Raw genomic sequence first — 16,479 nt, 5'->3', positions numbered from 1 at the left:
TCTAAATGTTGTCGTGATTTTCTGTTTGGTTTTCTTTATGACCTTAGGCCTGATTTTCTGAGGAAGACCAAGGATCAGCAAACTGTTTAAACCTGTGAACCAAATATTATCCTTGGTGTGTTTTGAAGTAAAAATAATTCTTATATTTTTATAAAGTAAAAATAATTCTTATATTTTTATAAAGTTTTATAAAGTTGTAAAAGAAATTTAAAAAGTATGTTATTGGGACCATACATGACTTGTGAAACCTAAAATATTTACTATCTCATTTTACAGAAAAAGAGTGCCAGCTCCTGATGGAGACTTAGAATAAAAATTCTTGCTCAACAGTCAGTTACCTTGTGTATCCAATGCCAACAGGATGCTGTTAAAATCTAAATTAGAGACTTACTAGTTTGTGTCTAGAAGCTTATAAATGCAAATTTACTAGAAATAGTAAAATGGAGTATAATTCCCTTGTTTACCTTATGGATATTTTTAATACATAAAAATGATCATTCTGATATCTGTGGATTTTTGCATCTAGCCAAACTGAAGGCATATAGAGACTTACACAAAATAATTTATCCTCTGAAGGATTTCAAAAACTACCCATTTTTCTTGGAAAATTTTAACGTGGTAACTGGGTTTAATGAGAGTCTATGCATACCATGTCATTCATCTTCATTTATACAATATCGATAGTTTAAAAGTTTTAATGAATATTTCATTTATTTATTTTTATGGCTCACAGGATGTGGCGAAGGGCCTAGAGAATCATTAATAATGGAAGGGACTCCCTTGCTTTTGCTGAGCTTCTTACGTCAACCTGGCAAAAGCATAATACAACATATGGGCCTCACCACAGGCATTTAAATTTAACCTACTTGGTTTTCTGACACAACCAGACGTGGCAGGGAATTCCAAAATTCTAGAGACCTTGATGGAAAACATATTCTCTTGAGATTACTAAAATACAAATTTTCATATTCATTCCAAACATGCCTACCACTATCAGTTACTCTTCAGCATCCTGAGCAAACAGAGTGTAGTAAATCATAAAGAATTGTTCTTTCCTAAGTTGACAAAATCTGTGGAAGATCTCTGGCCCCTGATACTGGGGCCAAATGTCAATGTGCATAGTCCTTTCATTTGTAGAAACTAGCCTACCAGTAACTTCCAGTCTGGGGTTGTTGTGAAAAACATGTGAGATTGACTTTCTGATTTGATTTGATTTGATTTGATTTGATTTGATTTGATTTGATTTTAGAGTTTGTTTATTTATTCATGAGAGACACACAGAGAGAGGCAGAGACACAGGCAGAGGGAGAAGCAGGCTCCATGCAGGGAGCCCGATGTGGGACTCGATCCTGGAACTCCAAGGTCACGCCCTGAAACGAAGGCAGACGCTCAACCACTGAGCCACTCAGGTGCTCCAACTTTCTGATTTTAATAATTATACTATGGTTATGTAATGGAAGAAAATCTATATATGAAAATGTATATAAAAGAATGATACTGTTTTTATGGGTACATACTGAATGGTTAGAGGTAAAGAGGTAGCATGTCTGCAACTTACTATTAAACATTTTGTTTATTTATTTTTATTTTTTTCTATTAAACATTTTAGAAAAAATATAAATATACATATTTATTTGCATGCACATTTGCATGTATATATGTATTTGTGTGTGTGTATTCATCCATTAATTTATTTTCTAGATGCCATAATTTGTACCCATCACAACCCATGTAGACAACACACTGGCCAACATACCCTTACCAGTTTCCTCACCTTAGACAGTTTCCTTCCAAACACTAGGGCCCTGACTTCACTTTTCTTAGAACATTTACTCTTGTGATTGTAGATTCTTTCTTACCCCTTAGCCTTTGCCAGTTCACAGCCTAGCAATATCTTTCTCAAAAACCTGGGAGTCATTCCTTTGAAATGTAATCATCAAGAAAGACAGTGTCCCAATTTTCTCATCTCTACGGGAGAGTAGGAGCCTAATTTAGATAAGCTTCAATTAGCAAACATAGATGGCCTAATCACATGGACCAGCCCCCTCTATAATGTCCTCCAGTACTTACCCATTAGATCACTCCAGGGTTTAAAAATCCTCCCACATTTTGTTTCAGGGAGACTGAATTCAGTCTTTTTCCTCTATTGCAATAGTTTTCAATAGTCTTTTTTACCTATTTTGTGTGTGTGTGTGTGCCTTTTTAACTCCATCAGTACAATTTTTCTTTGATCACACACACATACACAAAGTAGAAAAAATGATTCAATGAATATAGTAACATTAATTTTGGTGGAACCTGAGTGATGGCTGAGCAGGAACTCTTTGTACTATTCTGCAACATTTTTATGCTTTGGAATTTTTCAAAATACAATGCTAAATAATCATGCAAGAATGTGCAGGAAACGTTCTATAATATCTGTAATGTCAAACTATTTGAATGAAAATCCAAATCCTAAATTCCAAAAGCACACCCAGGATACATGTTTCCGATAGTCATATCTTTAAAAAATCCACTAGCCACACCAAACTGAGATTTATCTCTTAACACTACAAATTGCTCAGAAAAGCACTGAGAAGTAATAAAAGGTGTGGCTTCACACATAAATAATCATGCTCAAGGGGCTGGAGGCAAATTTTTGTTCTTTTGTACAAAAGTAACATTTCTTTCAACTTAAAGACCAATTAGCAATGTAAACTATTTAAAATATTTTACATGAAATTCAAAGGCAGAGATCAAAGGCCTGTGGAGACTTGGAGCTACTGTAATCTTACCAGTTATGCAGTCCAATCTCACACTCAAACAGTAATTGGTTCCATGACATCCTAGGAAGTGACTGTCTTGTTTCTGAATAATTACTCTTAGCAGCAGGGCTCTTGCCAATTCCAATTTTGGACTTCTTTATATTAAAAAGAAATTTTACCTTGTCATGATTTTTACTCATTAGTGTTTCCTCTATCCTCTGAAAAACTTGAAATTAGTTCATAGGTATGTTTTTTTAAATATTTAAAACAGCTTTTATTCATCTTCTCAAACTAAATATCTCAACCAGTTCTTCTTTAAGCACCTTGATCGCTACTTCGGTGTTATTTTATTCTAAATAGAGTACAATATTCCAATTAAACAGAACAGTTGAGACATGGTTAGACAAGCACCTAATACTGGACGTGAGCAAATGATGGGAGTCACCGGTCACATGATCAAATTTCTAGGAACAATAGTGACAGCAATGCGAAAGGGAGACTCAGGTGTCCAGCATGGGCCATGGCAATGGAGCAAGCTCTGGTTTCTGTGGTTAAAACAATGGTTTTTGGTGTCTTCACCAAACTCATTCTCTGGAGCAGTTCAGCCATTCTCGTTTCCCTCCAACCATCTTTGTCCTCACCCATTTTTACAAGATTCATGTCCCAACATTTCCAACCAATATTTCAGTCTATTCTTTTGCTACTTGACTCAGGCAGAGTCAGTTTCATTTGCTTAACTCTAAGAACCTTACTGATACCAATGCTTCTTTTCAACTAATCATCTGATTATTGAACATTTATACTGTGAATGTGCTCTGCCAAATGCCATGCATACGAATAGACACGGCCTTGAGCAAACTGTCATAATTTCCCTTGAATTCTCATGATGAACCATATATTCATTTATGGATTTATTTAAATATCTTGGGTTTATCTCAAATTTCATCTCATATGTTGCAAAGTTACTTCCCCTTTGTATCACCCTTCTCTGCCTTTCTTTCCTGTTTTTGCCTCGTTATTCGTTTCAATCCCCACCTGTTTTCAGGGTAGCTTCCTAGATGTTAGGAGGCAGGCAGTGAATCTAGGAGTAATGGTGCTATTTAAAGAATTTCAGGAGAAGTGATATATTTAATCTTTTCTGCAAAATAACAATGACTTTATAAACAAAATACATGGGTATATGTAAGCAAGTTCCTGCAACTATAAGTAATACATATAAGATTTTCTTGTAATCATATTTCTGACATTTCCATTAATTTCATTTTTTTTTATTTTGTTTCTTGCTAGGTCTCAAAGGTTGAAAAATATTGAGCAGAGAAACTTAGAATTGGGGGATTTATTAACATTTGTTTTTGTTTTTTACATCCTTTTGAATGGGAAATCTTGACATTATTTGACTTTTGTGTAAGTGTGCTGGCTACTTAATGTCCCATGGATACATAATTTAATATCCAATGGCATTATTCTATAATACCTTGATTTGTCACAGAGTCCTCTACATTGAAGTATTTTCTAATTTCTGAAACAATCTACAGACTCTAGATTCTACTTTTCAAATTGGATGCCATTCAATGGATAATATATTTGCTAAATATCAAGAATACTGCTTGACATGCTATTGGTTTTCCTCTGTGGTTTTTAATTTCTCATTCCTGAGCAGAAATCCTCAAGACTGTGTAAATTGAACTCATCCCACATGCAACACTTTCAGATCTGTCATTTTTCTATGCTGCTTTGGGATCTCATTACTAAATAAATCTTCATTTCAAGGAAAAGACATGCCCTTTCCCTTTGCCCCACAGTTTTATTTTGTTTCATTTCATTTTGTTTCTGTAGTCGTTCTCTTTACTTCCAAGGAATAAGCAACGTATCTCAGTTCTACCAAAAGGGTCTCATGAATCCCACTATACTTTTCCCCTCCCTACAGCCTTAGTTCAAGCTTATCGTCTTGCATATTAACTATTAACAATATCTTCCCATCTCACCTGAAACCCCATATTTATTGCAGCATTACTTGCAATAGCCCAAACATAGAAACAACTTAAGTGTCCATTGATGTATGAGTAGATAAAGAAAAAGAAAATGTAGCGTGCATACACAATAGAATATCACTCAGTCACATTAAAGGAAACCCTGCAACATGGATGAAGCTTGAGGGCATTATGCTAAGTGAAATAGGTCAAATAGAGAAAGACAAATACTGTATTATCTTGCTTGTACATGGAATAAAAAAAGAGAGAGAAAGAAAAGAAAAACAAGCTCATAGCAGCTCGTAGGGAACAGATTGGTGGTTACCAGCTGTAGGTAGAAGGTGGGGGGTGTAAAGAGGCGTGAAGATGGTCGCAAAGCATAAATTTCCAGTTATTAGATAAAAAAAAATTCAGGGGATGTAATGTTCAACATGGCAAATACAATGAACAATACCATCTTTTATGTTTGAAAGTTGCTAAGAGAAAAAATCTTTAAAGTTCCCAACATAAGGAAAAAATTCTGACTATGTGAGGCGATGACTGTTAAGTAAACCTATTGTGATATGATTTCACAATATAGGCTATATGAAATCATGATCTTGTTATCGTTAAACTTTTATGATGTTCTATGCCAATTATATCTCGGTAAACCTGGAAAAAAATTAAGCGCAGTACTGTCTCCCATCATCAGGGTTTAAGTCATATACAAGCTAACTTGATGTTTTTGTACCTTCAGAGGCAGGCGTGGTGATCATAAACCGCATATGGGAGACTCTCTCCCTCATCTGAACTGAAGCCTAAGCCCAAAACCAAAACCAAAATCTGATTTTTTTTCAAGGCTGGCTTCAGAAATATATGATAAGATACATTTAAAACATTCTGGGGAGGAGGGGCAAGACGGCCGAAGAGTAGGGTCCCCAAGTCACCTGTCCCCACCAAATTACCTAGATAACCTTCAAATCATCCTGAAAATCTACGAATTCGGCCTGAGAATTAAAGAGAGACCAGCTGGAATGCTACAGTGAGAAGAGTTCACGCTTCTATCGAGGTAGGAAGACGGGGAAAAAGAAATAAAGAAACAAAGGCCTCCAAGGGGGAGGGGCCCCGCGAGGAGCCGGGCTGAGGCTGGGGCGAGTGTCCCCAGGACAGGAGAGCCCCGTCCCGGAGGAGCAGGAGCTGCACCGACCTTCCCGGGCGGAAAGGGGCTCGCAGGGAGGTGGAGCAGGACCCAGGAGGGCGGGGATGCCCTCGGGCTCCCGGGGACAGTAACAGGGACCTGCGCCCCGGGAGAGTGCGCCGAGCTCCCTAAGGGCTGCAGCGCGCACGGGGGACCCGGAGCAGCTCGGAGGGGCTCGGGGGCGGCTCCGCGGAGGGGGCTGCGGGGCGGGAGCAGCTCGGGGGGCTCGGGGGCGGCTCCGCGGAGGGGGCTGCGGGGCGGGAGCAGCTCGGGGGGGGCTCGGGGGAGGCTGCATGGAGGGGGCTGCGGGGCGGGAGCAGCTCGGAGGGGCTCGGGCAGAGGAAGAGGCTCCGCGGAGGGGGCTGCGGGGCGGGAGCGCGAATCCAACAGCCCAGGCCCCGGAGCACAGGGTGCCGGGACACAGCCCAGGATCCGGCCTCCCACCGGGACAGGCAGAGGCCGGGAGGGCCCAGGACAGCAAGGACGCTCCTGCCCCAGCTGAGCAGATCAGCGGCCCCGCCCCGGAGCCTCCAGGCCCTGCAGACCGAGAGCTCCGGAGTTCCTGCCGGAGCTGACTCCAGGGCTGCAGAGCTGGCCCCGCCACTAGGGCTGTTGCTCCTGGGGCCTCACGGGGTAAACAACCCCCACTGAGCCCTGCACCAGGCAGGGGGCAGAGCAGCTCCCCCAAGTGCTAACACCTGAAAATCAGCACAACAGGCCCCTCCCCCAGAACACCAGCTAGATGGACAAGGTCCAGGGGAAGCCAAGGGACTTAAAGTATACAGAATCAGAGGATACTTCCCCGTGGTGTTTTGTTTTGTTTTTTTCTTTTTGATTTCTGTTTGCTTCCCCCACCCTTTTTCCCCTTTCTTTCTTTCTCTCTTTTTCTTCTCTTTTTTCTTTTTCCTTCCTTTTTTATTTTTTTTTCTCTTTTCTTTTCTTCTTCCTCTCTCTTTTTCTCCTTTTCCCAATACAACTTGTTTTTGGCCATTCTGCACTGAGCAAAATGACTAGAAGGAAAACCTCACCTCAAAAGAAAGAATCAGAAACAGTCCTTTCTCCCACAGAGTTAAAAAATCTGGATTACAATTCAATGTCAGAAAGCCAATTCAGAAGCACTATTATACAGCTACTGGTGGCTCTAGAAAAAAGCTTAAAGGACTCAAGAGACTTCATGACTGCAGAATTTAGATCCAATCAGGCAGAAATTAAAAATCAATTGAATGAGATGCAATCCAAACTAGAAGTCGTAACGACGAGGGTTAACGAGGTGGAAGAACGAGTGAGTGACATAGAAGACAAGTTGATGGAAAAGAGGGAAACTGAGGAAAAAAGAGACAAACAGCTAAAAGACCATGTGGTTAGATTAAGGGAAATAAATGACAGCCTGAGGAAGAAAAACCTACGTTTAATTGGGGTTCCCAAGGGCGCCGAAAGGGACAGAGGGTCAGAATATGTATTTGAACAAATCATAGCTGAAAACTTTCCTAATCTGGGAAGGGAAACAGGCATTCAGATCCAGGAAATAGAGAGATCCCCCCCCTAAAATCAATAAAAACCGTTCAACACCTCGACATCTAATAGTTAAGCTTGCAAATTCCAAAGATAAAGAGAACATACTTAAAGCAGCAAGAGACAAGAAATCCCTGACTTTTATGGGGAGGAGTATTAGGGTAATGGCAGACCTCTTCACAGAGACCTGGCAGGCCAGAAAGGGCTGGCAGGATATATTCAGGGTCCTAAGTGAGAAGAACATGCAACCAAGAATACTTTATCCAGCAAGGCTCTCATTCAAAATGGAAGGAGAGATAAAGAGCTTTCAAGACAGGCAGTAACTGAAAGAATATGTGACCTCTAAACCAGTTCTGCAAGAAATTTTAAGGGGGACTCTTAAAATTCCCCTTTAAGAAAAGTTCAGTGGAACAATCCACAAAAACAAGGACTGAATAGATATCATGATGACACTAAACTCATATCTTTCAATAGTAACTATGAACATGAATGGGCTTAATGACCCCATCAAAAGGCACAGGGTTTCAGCATGGATAAAAAAGCAGGACCCATCTATTTGCTGTCTACAAGAGACTCATTTTAGACAGAAGGACACCTACAGCCTGAAAATAAAAGGTTGGAGAACCATTTACCATTCAAATGGTCCTCAAAAGAAAGCAGGGGTAGCCATCCTCATATCAGATAAACTAAAATTTACCCCGAAGACTGTAGTGAGAGATGAAGAGGGACACTATATCATACTTAAAGGATCTATCCAACAAGAGGACTTAACAATCCTCAATATATATGCCCCGAATGTGGGAGCTGCCAAATATATCAATCAATTAATAACCAAAGTGAAGAAGTACTTAGATAATAATACACTTATACTTGGTGACTTCAATGTAGCTCTTTCTATACTCGATAGGTCTTCTAAGCACAACATCTCCAAAGAAACGAGAGCTTTAAATGATTAAATGATTAAAGCTAGACCAGATGAATTTCACAGATATCTACAGAACTTTACATCCAAACTCAACTGAATACACATTCTTCTCAAGTGCACATGGAACTTTCTCCAAAATAGACCACATACTGGGTCACAAATCGGGTCTGAACCGATACCAAAAGATTGGGATCATCCCCTGCATATTCTCAGACCATAATGCCTTGAAATTAGAACTAAATCACAACAAGAAGTTTGGAAGGACCTCAAACACGTGGAGGTTAAGGACCATCCTGCTAAAAGATGAAAGGGTTAACCAGGAAATTAAGGAAGAATTAAAAAGATTCATGGAAACTAATGAGAATGAAGATACAAGCATTCAAAATCTTTCGGATGCAGCAAAAGCAGTCCTAAGGGGGAAATACATTGCAATACAAGCATCCATTCAAAAACTGGAAAGAACTCAAATACAAAAGCTAACCTTACACATAAAGGAGCTAGAGAAAAACAGCAGATAGATCCTACACCCAGGAGAAGAAGGGAGTTAATAAAGATTCGAGCAGAACTCAATGAAATCGAGACCAGAAGAACTGTGGAACAGATCAACAAAACCAGGAGTTGGTTCTTTGAAAGAATTAATAAGATAGATAAACCATTAGCCAGCCTTATTAAAAGGAAGAGAGAGAAGACTCAAATTAATAAAATCATGAATGAGAAAGGAGAGATCACTACCAACACCAAGGAAATACAAACGATTTTAAAAATATATTATGAACAGCTATACGCCAATAAATTAGGCAATCTAGAAGAAATGGACGCATTCCTGGAAAGCCACAAACTACCAAAACTGGAACAGGAAGAAATAGAAAACCTGAACAGGCCAATAACCAGGGAGGAAATTGAAGCAGTCATCAAAAACCTCCCAAGACACAAAAGTCCAGGGCCAGATGGCTTCCCTGGGGAATTCTATCAAACATTTAAAGAAGAAACCATACCTATTCTACTAAAGCTGTTTGGAAAGATAGAAAGAGATGGAGTACTTCCAAATTCATTCTATGAGGCCAGCATCACCTTAATTCCAAAACCAGACAAAGACCCCACCAAAAAGGATAATTACAGACCAATATCCCTGATGAACATGGATGCAAAAATTCTCAACAAGATACTGGCCAATAGGATCCAATAGTACATTAAGAAAATTATTCACCATGACCAAGTAGGATTTATCCCTGGGACACAAGGCTGGTTCAACACTCGTAAAACAATCAATGTGATTCATCATATCAGCAAGAGAAAAACCAAGAACCATATGATCCTCTCATTAGATGCAGAGAAAACATTTACAACATCCATTCCTGATCAAAACTCTTCAGAGTGTAGGGATAGAGGGAACATTCCTCGACATCTTAAAAGCCATCTACGAAAAGCCCACAGCAAGTATCATTCTCAATGGGGAAGCACTGGGAGCCTTTTCCCTAAGATCAGGAACAACACAGGGATGTCTACTCTCACCACTGCTATTCAACATAGTACTGGAAGTCTTAGCCTCAGCAATCAGACAAAAAAAAAAAAGACATTAAAGGCATTCAAATTGGCAAAGAAGAAGTCAAACCCTCCTTCTTCGCCGATGACATGATACTCTACATAGAAAACCCAAAAGTCTCCACCTCAAGATTGCTAGAACTCATACAGCAATTTGGTAGCATGGCAGGATACAAAATCGATGCCCAGAAATCAATGGCATTTCTCTACACTGACAATGAGACTGAAGAAAGAGAAATTAAGGAGTCAATCCCATTTACAATTGCACCCAAAAGCATAAGATACCTAGGAATAAACCTAACTAAAGAGGTAAAGGATCTATACCCTAAAAACTACAGAACACATCTGAAGGAAATAGAGGAAGACACAAAGAGATGGAAAAATATTCCATGCTCATGGATTGGCAGAATTAATATTGTGAAAATGTCCATGTTACCCAAGGCAATTTACACGTTTAATGCAATCCCTATCAAAATACCATGGACTTTCTTCAGAGAGTTGGAACAAATTATCTTAAGATTTGTGTGGAATCAGAAAATACCCCGAATAGCCAGGGGAATATTAAAAAGAAAACCATATCTGGGGGCATCACAATGCCAGATTTCAGGTTGTACTACAAAGCTGTGGTCATCAAGACAGTGTGGTCCTGGCACAAAAACAGACACATAGATCAATGGAACAGAATAGAGAATCCAGAAGTGGACCCTCAACTTTATGGTCAACTAATATTCTATAAAGGAGGAAAGAATATCCACTGGAAGAAAGACAGTCTCTTCAATAAATGGTGCTGGGAAAATTGGACATCCACATGCAGAAGAATGAAACTAGACCACTCTCTTGCAGCAGACACAAAGATAAACTCAAAATGGATGAAAGATCTAAATGTGAGACAAGATTCCATCAAAATCCTAGAGGAGAACACAGGCAAAACCCTTTTTGAACTCGGCCACAGTAACTTCTTGCAAGATACATCCACGAAGGCAAGAGAAACAAAAGCAAAAATGAACTATTGGGACTTTATCAAGTTAAGAAGCTTTTGCACAGCAAAGGATACAGTCAACAAAACTCAAAGACAACCTACAGAATGGGAGAAGAGATTTGCAAATGACGTATCAGATAAAGGGCTAGTTTCCAAGATCTATAAAGATCTTATTAAACTCAACAGCAAAGAAACAAACAATCCAATCATGAAATGGGCAAAAGACCTGAACAGAAATTTCACCAAAGAAAACATAGACATGGCCAACACGCACATGAGAAAATGCTCTGCATCACTTGCCATCAGGGAAATACAAATCAAAGCCACAATGAGATACCACCTACACTAGGCAGAATGGGGAACATTAACAAGGCAGGAAACCACAAATGTTGGAGAGGATGTGGAGAAAAGGGAACCCTCTTGCACTGTTGGTGGGAATGTGACCTGGTGCAGCCACTCTGGAAAACTATGTGGAGGTTCCTCAAAGAGTTAAAAATAGACCTGCCCTACGACCCAGCAATTGCACTGTTGGGGATTTACCCCAAAGATTCAGATGCAATGAAACGCCGAGACACCTGCACCCCGATGTTTATAGGAGCAATGTCCACAATAGCCAAACTGTGGAAGGAGCCTCAGTGTCCATTGAAAGATGAATGGATAAAGAAGCTGTGGTCTATGTATACAATGAAATATTGCTCAGCCATTAGAAATGACAAATACCCACCATTTTCTTCGAAGTGAATGGAACTGGAAGGTATTATGCTAGTGAAGTAAGTCAATCGGAGAAGGACAAACATTATATGTTCTCATTCATTTGGGGAATATAAATAATAGTGAAAGGGAATAGAAGGGAAGGGAGAAGAAATGTGTGGGAAATATCAGAGAGGGAGACAGAACATAGAGACTCCTAACTCTGGGAAACGAACTAGGGGTGGTGGAAGGGGAGGAGGGTGGAGGGTGGGGTGAATGGGTGACGGGCACTGAGGGGGTCACTTGATGGGATGAGCACTGGGTGTTATTCTGTATGTTGGCAAAGTGAACACCAATAAAAAATAAATTTATTATAAATAAAATAAAATTAAAAAAAAATTCTTGCTCCAGTGACTTCTAAACTATCGTGCTTATCTTTTTTTATGGCTATCGTTAATTAACTTCTATCTCCCCCTATTTTCTGGCTTAAAGTATTTTAGATGACCTGGAGAACATGTCTTTGTCTAAACTGTTTTGTTTTTGTTTTTTTTTTCTAAACCAGAATCTCTCTGCTCTTGGTGCTTAAAAGTTTCTATGAGATTATTTTAAGTGACAGTTTACTTATTGAGGGAAAAAAATATTGGCAACATTTTTAATGCACTGTATGTACAAGCCAAGAAATATAAGAGCTGTTTACAGACAAAATATGTTAAGACATACAGTGAAATCTACTTACAAGGAAAATTAGAAAGGCCCTGATCTCATTCCTGTTTTTAGTATCTAGTGTTGACAAGCTCACATCTACTGTTGGCTGAAATCACCTCTGGTTGGCAATTACCATGCCTGCCTCTGAAAGTATAAAAACATCAAATTAACAATAGAATGAACTTCTGATCCTCAGAAGTAATAGTAATAGCAAGACTTGACTAGTCTAAATGGTGAGGGTTGCCATTTTGTAGTTCAAAGCAAACAAAAATATTCACATGAGTTGAATTTCTTTTGTATACGAAAATCTGGGCAACCATGTTTTTATCTATTTAAATAATACAAATGATTATCCTCTGGTATCATGACATAAAGTAGCCATTACGTAGTTTGGTGATCTTTTTCATGGCTCCCTCAGATTCTAGCTCATGTGTAACTTTGCTGACGGCATTTTTTGATAGACTGTTTTTTGGCTATCACATACGATGCTACCAATTACCTTTTCAACATAAATATTTTATTGGAGTATAATCAGCACACAATGTTATATTAGTTTCAGGCGTGCAACATATTGATTCAGCAATCCTATGCATCACTAAATGTTCACCTGCACAAGTGTGGTTGGTCACCATCTGTCACCAAAATCGCTAGACGATTGTTGACTGTAGTCCCTACGTTGTACTTTTCATCCCTGTGACTTATTTACTTTATAACTAGACATTTGTAGATCTAAATCCTCTTTATCTTTTTTCACCCACCCTCCTACTCATCTCTTCTGAATACTAATCAGCCTTAAAAAAAGAATGTGATCTTACCATTTACAACAGCATGGATGGACGCAAAGGGTCATGCTAAAAAATAAGTCAGATAGAGAAGGACGAGTACCATCTGATATCACTTACATATGGAATCCAAAATTCCACATGTAATCTCCAGCCGAAGCTTTCTGCCCCCTCCCATTCCTGGCCAGGGCAGGTGGGGGGCCCATGTGGAGAAACTTCTCTTCTGCCTTGGTGGACTTTTTATTTGGATGATCTCACAACCCTGTGTTTTCTACTTCACCATGATACACTTTCAGACCCCAGTTCTATATTTTTCATCCTGGCTTGGTCTGCCACCTCTGTCCAGAACACTCTTCTCCTTGGGGATGAGTCACAAACTCCCAGGAGAGGGAGATGGGAGCCATACAGATAGGGGAGCTCTGCCCAAGCCTATTAACTAGTTATGCTCCTTAGAACAATAAAAGGCATGTGTTCCTCCAACCCCCCCCCAAAAAAATGAAACAAGTCAACTTAAATATTTTTCACATTGAGATTTCTATAAGACAGAAGTTGAGAAGGGGAATTTTAGGGGGCAAAGGCCAAGCGGGTTTTAAAAGAATCCTGATAGTCACTGCTTTTGCTCTCTGAAAATCTACACAAATTTATACTTTCACTAAAAATTAATGTGAGTGCATATTTTTTCATTTCCTTGCACAATATGTTAGTAATTTATCTGTTAGTTCCCATGAGATATCAATTATTTTGTTATTGGGGTGTCTGGGTGGCTCAGTCAGTTAACTGTCCAATTCTTGATTTTGGTTCAGGTCATAATCTCAGGATCCAGAGATGGAACCTCAAATCAACGTCTGCACTCAGTACGGAGTCTGCTTGTTGCTCTCCCTCTGCTCTTCTCTCCACTTCCCCTCTCTCTCTCTCTCTCTCTCTCTCTCAAAGAAATACATACATACATAAATAAAATTTTAAAAAATATATAGTATTTAGTATTTCAGGTTGTGTGTTTTTAATTATTATTTAGGTTGAACATTCTTTAACGTACTTAATGAATTTCTCTATGTGTTTTTCTGGCATTATTGTAGCATATACTGTGTCTATGACCTCTATTAATTTATTCACTTTAAAGAATTTTTTTTCAGAAGTTAATTTTGGTGCTATGCCTTTTGGCAAATTTCAAAGGATGGAAAATAAGTGATAATATCTTCTCATTGTCATCTTTAAATAGAAATTTCTGTAATCATTCATTGCAATTCTCCTAACTCTGGGAAATGGGTTTTGTTTTCCAAATAGGGAAGCTATTTTTTTTTTTTAAGTTTTTTGTGTGTGTGTATTTGAGAGAGACATAGATAGAGATAGCAACAGAGAGTGAGAGAAAGCACAAACAGAGGAAGGGGAAAAGGGAGAGGGAGAAGCAGGGTCCCCGCTGAGCAGGGAGCCCCATGCAGGGCTCTAACCCATGACCCTGAGATCATGACTTGAGCCAAAGGCAGACGCTTAAATGACTGAGCCACCTGGGTGCCCCAAAATGATTTTCTTAGGTTGTCTAAGTATCAAGCATTTTTATCTTCTTGGTGGAATGTAAAATTACATTCCACATAAAATTACATTAAATTACAGATTAACTGTGACATAATTTTAAGATATAATAATGCCCTCTCACCACTGCTTTTCAACATCATGGAAATATTTGCAAATGCAATTTGAAGGAAATTTGGGAAGGAAAAAAATGAAACTGTCTCTTCTTGTAGATAACATTATCAACTATATAGATATCTGGAAAAATAAACAACAACAAAAAAAAATATCCTGCAACTAATAAGCAGTATAGCAAAGTAGTAGGATGCAAGGTTCTATATATTTATAGAAGTCAACCATTTTCCTATACCAACGACTGAGTGGAATTTGAAATTAAAACACAATATCACTTACATCAGCAGCCCCAAAATAACATAAGTAAGTATTAATCTAACAAAATCTGTACAAGATCTATATGAGGAAAACAGTAAAGCTTTAATAAATAAAATCAAAGAAGTAAATAAAGGGAGAGATACTCCATGTTTGTGGATAGGAGAACTGAGAAATGTTGAAATGTCCGTTCTTCCCAAATACATGGATAGATCCCAAGCAATCACAATTCAAATTTCAGAAAGCTATTTTGTAGATGTAAACAAATTGATTCTAAAATGCGTATGGAAAGGGGATTCCTGGGTGGCTCAGCGGTTTAACGCCTGCCTTCAGTCCAAGGCATGGATCCTGGAGACCCGGGGATCAAGTCCAGTGTCCGGCTCCCTGCATGGAGCCTGCTTCTCCCTCTGCCTGTGTCTCTGCCTCTCTCTGTCTCTCTCTCTCTCTCTCTCTGTGTCTCTCATGAATAAATAAAATAAATAAATAATCTTAAAAAAATAGTCATTATAATATAAAATGAGCTTCTCATCTTGATCTCCATGACCATGAAACTGGTAAATGAAACTTGCATGGGTTTTGAAAAGAGATCCGAGTTTCTGGGTTTAAGTCAACTTCATGGTGGGTCAGCTGGACAGCTCAGTGGTTGAGCTTCTGCCTTTGGCTTAGGACATGACCCTGGGGTCCCGGGATCAAGTCCCATATCGGGCTCCCTGCATGGAGCCTGCTTCTCCCTCTGCCTGTGTCTCTGCCTCTCTCTCTCTCTGTGTCTTTCATGAATAAATAAATAAAATCTTAAATAAATAAATAAATAAATAAATAAAATAAAATGCATATGGAAAGAAGAAGAGATCAGAATAGCGAGCACAATACTGAAAAACAAAGTTGGAGAAGAGAATTACCGGACTTCAAGATTTACTGTAAAGCTACCATCCTCAGGGCACAGTGGTGGCTATGGTGGGGGGCTCAGTGGTGGAGTGTCTGCCTTTGGCTCAGGGCGTGACCCTGGGGTCTTGGGATGGAGTCCCACTTGGGCTCCCTGCATGGAGCCTGCTTCTCCTTCTGCCTGTGTCTCTACCTCTCTCTGTCTCTCATGAATAAATAAATAAAATCTTTAAAAAAAAATAGTCAACTGATTTCTGACAAAAGAACAAAGGCAATACAACGGAGCAAAGATTTTTTTTTTTAACAAATGCTGCTGAAACAACTGGATATCCCTACACAAAAATATGAATCTAGTTGCAGACCTCCTGACATCCTTTACAAATATTAACCTAAAAGTGATTACAGACCTATATATAAAAAGAAAAACTATAAAGTTGTTAGAAGATAATGTAGGAGAAAACTTAGATGACATTGGGTATAGGGCTGACTTTTTAGAAATAACACCAAAGGCATGAGCCATTAGAGAAATAATTGGTAATTTGGGTTTGATTAAAATTAAAATCAGCTCTGCAAAAGACAATGCCAAAAGAATTTAAAAACAGCATACTGGAAGAAAACATTTGCAAAACACATATGTGATAATGGACTATTGTCTAGAATATATAAAGAACT

Source organism: Canis aureus, chromosome 14 (assembly GCF_053574225.1).
Source record: "Canis aureus isolate CA01 chromosome 14, VMU_Caureus_v.1.0, whole genome shotgun sequence".
Classification (NCBI taxonomy): domain Eukaryota; kingdom Metazoa; phylum Chordata; class Mammalia; order Carnivora; family Canidae; genus Canis; species Canis aureus.
Note: the sequence above shows the minus strand (reverse complement) of the source record.